This window comes from Lissotriton helveticus, chromosome 5_1 (genome assembly GCF_964261635.1).
Source record: "Lissotriton helveticus chromosome 5_1, aLisHel1.1, whole genome shotgun sequence".
Taxonomy (NCBI): Eukaryota; Metazoa; Chordata; class Amphibia; order Caudata; family Salamandridae; genus Lissotriton; species Lissotriton helveticus.
The window spans coordinates 1082842889-1082848888 of NC_136065.1; positions in this window are offsets into that span (position 1 = coordinate 1082842889).

The window sequence follows — 6000 nt, forward strand, 5'->3', positions numbered from 1 at the left end:
AAAAAGCAGAAAACTAATTGTTGCTTTTCTTTCTTCTCTGTTTTTCTATCTTGTGGAAAAGTAAATTTTGCCATGTTATATGTGCCTACGTGTTCCCCATGTTATGTTATATGTGCATGATTAATATGCATATGTATTCCCTTTGATCGATTAAAGACGCAATTACAGTTGTGTCCATCTCTAGTATGCCAGTTTCCAGTCTTCGTGAATACAACGAATATCAGGCCTATGTAAAGCTACGTTGCCACGTTTTACAGTGTGCACGTTAATTCATTGAAAAGTCCCAGTTTCTAGGCCTCGAAAAGGCCCGGACTCAGATTCAGCTCCTGTTTCCTGAACCCTCTCCGAGGAGCGATACAGCCCCCACCTGTATCCCTGACCCTTAGCTTACTTTCATGCCTCGCAGTGCCCGGCTCGGCCTGGCTCTGCCTCCTAGTCTGCCAAAAGTATGTTATGTTTCTAGTTATCAGTCCAACCCTCCTTCTCTGCATTCCTCAGCTACTGAATCGCATCAATAGTTTCCGTCATGGTCTAGCCTTACTGTCTCCATGTAAGAGAAATACTGTATTAATATTCATAGAATATTCCCCGCACCCGCACTACATGTAGAATAATGTATGCACCAGCCTTAATGTCTGTTAGCCTTTGCTCTGATAACTTTTGGATTCTATCAACATGTTCTCTAAACACTAGATACTAGATATGCTTAGGTACATGTCGCTCTGACACTCCAGACTTTAGTCTCCTCTTCTAGCGCAGAAGTCATAGCCCCCCCAGTTCTCCCTAGTAACACGTCATTGTCAGTTTGCGCGCACCACTAGGTCAGAGGTCCCAGCTCCTCAGGTAGCTCCCTCTATGTTTCCGCCCCGTTTATGACATATTCTGTTACGTCTGCATCACATGTCTATGTATACGCCCTGTACACGCCTTCTTGTTGCATCAGTTATGCCTTATCTTTCGCGACTGCTACAAACTCCACCTACTGCTACGCCTACTGTATTGCCTACCATGTAAATGTTTTAACTATATATATATGTACACTGTTGTTAAAAGTTGCCACTCTTGCCCAGATCCTGCCCCCGGCAGCTGCCATCCCATTCCCATGCAGGCTGTCCTGTTCCTGTCCCGTTATGCTTGATTAAAGCCTGTATACTCTGGCTACCTCGTATCTTGACTCTTATTTATTGAGCTAAACCGTTTATTTATTATAGTCAAAAATAGTACCGGTAATTAATTATTCATTTACCACATAATGGCGCCCGAATAGGGACTTGCCCTTACCCCACGCGCCGGAGAAGCCACGCAGGCCCCCTGATCCTCTGCAGCCGTGACGGAACCATACCGTGCACGTGCAGATATTTCTGCTTCAAGTATCCCTCAGGCCCACGGAGGAGACGGAGGTTGCGGTCTAGCGTCCAGACGAGGCGGTGGAGGAACGCGGCGAGTCCCGACCAGAGCCCAAGCCGAGAGTCCAAGGTCCGAGGTATCCGGAGGCCCACCTGTAACTGAAGTCCGAAGTTCGTCCGTCCGTCGTCGTAGCAGTCCAGTCCAGTCCGAGGCCTTCCGTTCTTGCTGCCCGGTGAGTACCGTTGCTGGGGTAGTATCTAGACAGGGTCAATTGAATTGTCTCTGGTCCGTGGGTTTGGGTACACAGATCCAACACGAAGTGTCCACTTAGGTGGATGCGGGTCCTGACGTGTCTCTTTATGGGACCGGTAAGTTTCGTACTGTTTTAGCAGTGCATCCAGTCATTCTAGTTTCTGTTCTAGTAAGTTCTGTTCTCGAGAAATCCATGTGTTCTGTTTTCAGTATTCCAGGTAGTATCTTGTCCGAACTGGTATTTTAAATGTTATTCCATGTGTTTTCAATGTCGTGGTATGAATGAATTGTTCTTTCGAGTTATTATTGTGTTCCTTGTGTATTGTATTGTGTCCAGACTCCAGCCTAGTTATGCCTTTGTTTTCAAAGTTACGTCAGTTAAAAACTAAAAAAGGTCTGCTCGAAGAAGCAGTTCCTGTCCCGCCTAGGGACAGTCCAGGTCATTTTATGTATCAAAAACATGGCATAAGTGCCATATTATATCTAGATTTATGGGTGCAGTACACCAAACAGTTAGAGGAAAAGTATAGATGGCCCGTATCAGGTACGTGGGATGCCGAGTGCATCATGCGAGTAGAAGAAGTATTATGGAAAAAGAAAGCTAGACAGTCCCAGAAAGATGCCATCGAGTTATGGCGCAAAGAATCTCATAAAAGAACCGAAAAAGAAATCAGAAAGTCAGAATTAAGTAGAGAATCCTCAGAAAGAGCCCAAGAAAGGGAATTAATCGAAGTAGGTGAACGAGTTAAAACCGAACAGTCAGACCGACAGAGGAATGCCCTCATTAAGGGTATGTATCCTCTTCTTGCCGAGGGCTTGCCAAAAGCAACCCCGGAAGCACTATGTAATTTCCCGCCGCCATTAGTTCCGATTCAGCTACGTCACAAACCGACCGCAGCTGATATTTTTCTCTCGTCCTATTTGGACGACACAGTCCCAGAGTATGCGAATCCTGCTCCGCCAGCTCCTGTAAATAATGTAATTCCTGCTCTTCCAGCCACCGGGGCACCTGTTGCAGTACCTGTTACGGTACCCCCGGTCCAGCCCATAGTACAAGTTCCCGCTACATCAGTCACTCTACCAGCACGAAGAGTATCAGTCGACGATTCCAGTTTAGGGGCTGCGGGAGGAGGTCCTCCTGGTACCCCGCCGCCAAATAAACGTATAGGGTTAGTCGAGTTACATGAACGTGCGTTACAGCGTACGCCCAAACATCAGTCCGTTGCAGAAATCAGGCGAGCTCTTACCGAATGCCGTTATGATCCAGTCCCAGGCGATGATAATATGGTTATATATTCATTGCGCGTAAGACGGGTGACCGAGTATTTGGACACCCTACCGAATATGAAAGAAGATCTAGACAGAATGTATCGTTTCATCCGTACAGGAGAAGATCCAGAAAGTATTGGTGAAATCATGTCTCTAAGGAAAGCTGAGACCCAGCTCATGCTATTAAAGTTTCTAATTAATTGTTTAATAAGGGAACAAGATTGTCCGACTAAAGATCCGACCGAAATGAAAGTTCTGACAAGGTGGAGTGATAATATAGCAGAGGGTAAACACAGGACCCTCAGTAGTATAGAGAGTATGTACAAGAAAATACGCAAAGAAATAATAAGGTTACACGAGAAACGCAAAGCAGCACAAGTAAGCGAGAAGGAAAACGACTCCTCTACTGAAGAGGTAGACGACGAGAATACCGCCAGAATAGCGTATGTAGGTAAATCTAGATTTCCAGACCGACATTCACGCCTAGAACACAAGAAAGTTTTCCATCATCCAGCACCAGAACAAGGTTCTCTAGAACAAGTATTTCAAGCTACCGATCACATTCTGAAATCACGAATCGGTTATAGTGAACTTAGCACCATGCATGAACAAGAACTAGCCCGATCAGCAGTCCGATGGATTACTGATTCTACCACTTTTCCTGACGAAATAGTGGCACAAATGTTTCTGAAACTGCCCCCAGCCGAGCAGCGACTGGTGGGTATGTATATGATCCAGCACCTCATTACATTGTATGAGGGACAACATTCTGATCCAGGTCCGTTACATGATGTTCTGAACGAGTTACTCCAGTATAAATGGAAAGGTTTAGGTACAGATTTAATTAGTGTCATTCTAGAACAACGCCACAAATTTAGGACGTTTCTGAACCCGCATTTTGTTCACGTTTCACCTCCAGAAAGTAAACCGTTTTACATAGATAGACAGCATCCACTACGAGAAGTACACCCAGTGAGGACACCAGCTGGTGAAATGCAACGAGTATTTGTTTACACCCCCGTCACAAAGATGGAACTCTTAGAGATGAAGAAATTAATTCCCTGTCACGACAAAGATCCAGCAGGGTTCCATCGAGAATTAAAGGACATGCTCCGTATGGGAGAATACACGTATCCAGATATCATTAAAATGTTAAAGGTCCTGTTGCCCGCAGGGGTATATGAAAAACTCAAGGAAAAAGAATGGGAGGTGGGAGAGAAAAAGATTGATTGGACAGCTCTAGAAGCTGAAGATAAAATACGAGTACCAGGTACCGGTCTCGGGGACAAGTGTAAAGAATTACCAGAGTTATTGATCCAAGTTTTGCCTAGGTTACTAGCCACGAAAAAGGAAGATTGGGATGCAATCTCAGCATGCAAACAGAAACAGGATGAAGATACTAGTGATTTTTATTCTAGATTCGAGAAATGTTTTATTATTAACAGTGGTTTAAAGACAGGTAGCGAGTCATACCCTCATCTTTTTGTTACTAAACTAGTCGAGAATTCAAGTCCACAAGTTAAGAATCGAGTTTTGAAAGTCGAAAGTACCTGGCAAGCTAGTACCCCGTCCCAGATGCTTCAGATGCTCCAGTATCACCAGAATAGAATCAGGGAAGAGCAAGTACACGAAAGGAGACGTATGAAAGACACGAAAATGAAAGTACTAGTTGCACAATCTGTTCCACAAGATAGTCAGAAGAGGGGTCCGAATCAAGCCAGTCATCCTGCAGCTCCCGTTAAAGGGACATGCAATTATTGTAAACAGCCAGGTCATTTTATAAACGAGTGTGCAGTTCTGAAACACAATATAGCCACTGGTAAGACTAAAGAAAGACCACGTCCGCCTAGACAAGAGCAAGTTTCACAGACTTCTCAGCCACCACAGAATGCACAACAGACAGTTCCAGCACCGCAGCCTATAGCTGCAACACAGCACGTTACACAGCAAATGTACCAGTATGCCCAGTCCGAGTATCCAGATTATCAACCGTATTCATGAAACAGCCTAGAGAGGGAGGTAGGCTTGCCTCTCATCGAGATACCTGTAGATCAAGAGGGTCCCTATGTTCATAGTCAAGTATTAGGGAAAGACAGAAAGTTTTTGATTGATGCAGGGGCAAGTAGGACTACTATCAGTCATGACGAGGTTCCAGGGGCTCCGCTCTCAGGCTCTAGAAATGTTTCCCTTGGATTTTCAGGAAAGCCTATTGTAAACGAGATATCAAAGCCAGTTACTCTAGAAGTTGGTCCATTGTCCCGAACTACTGATCTGTTACTTACAAAGTCATGTCCAGAAAATCTGTTAGGTATTAAAACATTGAAAGAATTAGGTGCAGTCATTTGCTGTTTCCCAGAAGGAATACGCATGTTTTTAAGGGATTATAAAGGTCACTATGTATTACGAGATTTTGATCCAAGATTGTCCAATGTACCGCAGCATTTATGGGCGCAAGGTCCAACTGATGTAGGTTTCATGCAAATCACACCCCATCGTGTGACTCTCAAGCAAGGTATAGTCCTGCCACGAATCAGGCAGTACAGATTGCCACCTGAGGCTGTAGCAGCCTTATCCAAAAATATTGACGAACTCATTGCTCAAGGAGTGGTTGTAGAAACTGACTCCAATGTATGTAATTCTCCTATCATTCCAGTCATGAAACGCACTGATCCAAATGCACCTCCAGTATATCGATTAGTGATTGACCTTCGAGAACTTAATAAATGTATCATACCCCAGTATCCAGTAGTCCCAGATATTTCATCTCTATTGACAGCTATTGATTCTGAAGCTACATTTTTTACTGTAATAGACCTCAAGAACGCATTTTTCAGTGTTCCGATTCATCCAGATAGCCAGTACCTTTTCGGTTTCTGTTTAAATGGAAGGAGCTATAAATTTACACGAGCTCCTCAAGGTTTCACAGAAAGTCCTAGTATTTACAGTCAAGCACTCAAGAGACAACTAGACAATATTCACATGCCAACTGACACTGCCCTGCTCCAGTATGTCGATGATCTACTGATCACAGCCCGTTCTGAACGTGATTGCGAGCGAGCGTCACTTACAGTTCTGTATTTTCTGGCCGAGCAGGGGCACAAGGTGTCACCTTCCAAATTACAATTCTGTGTA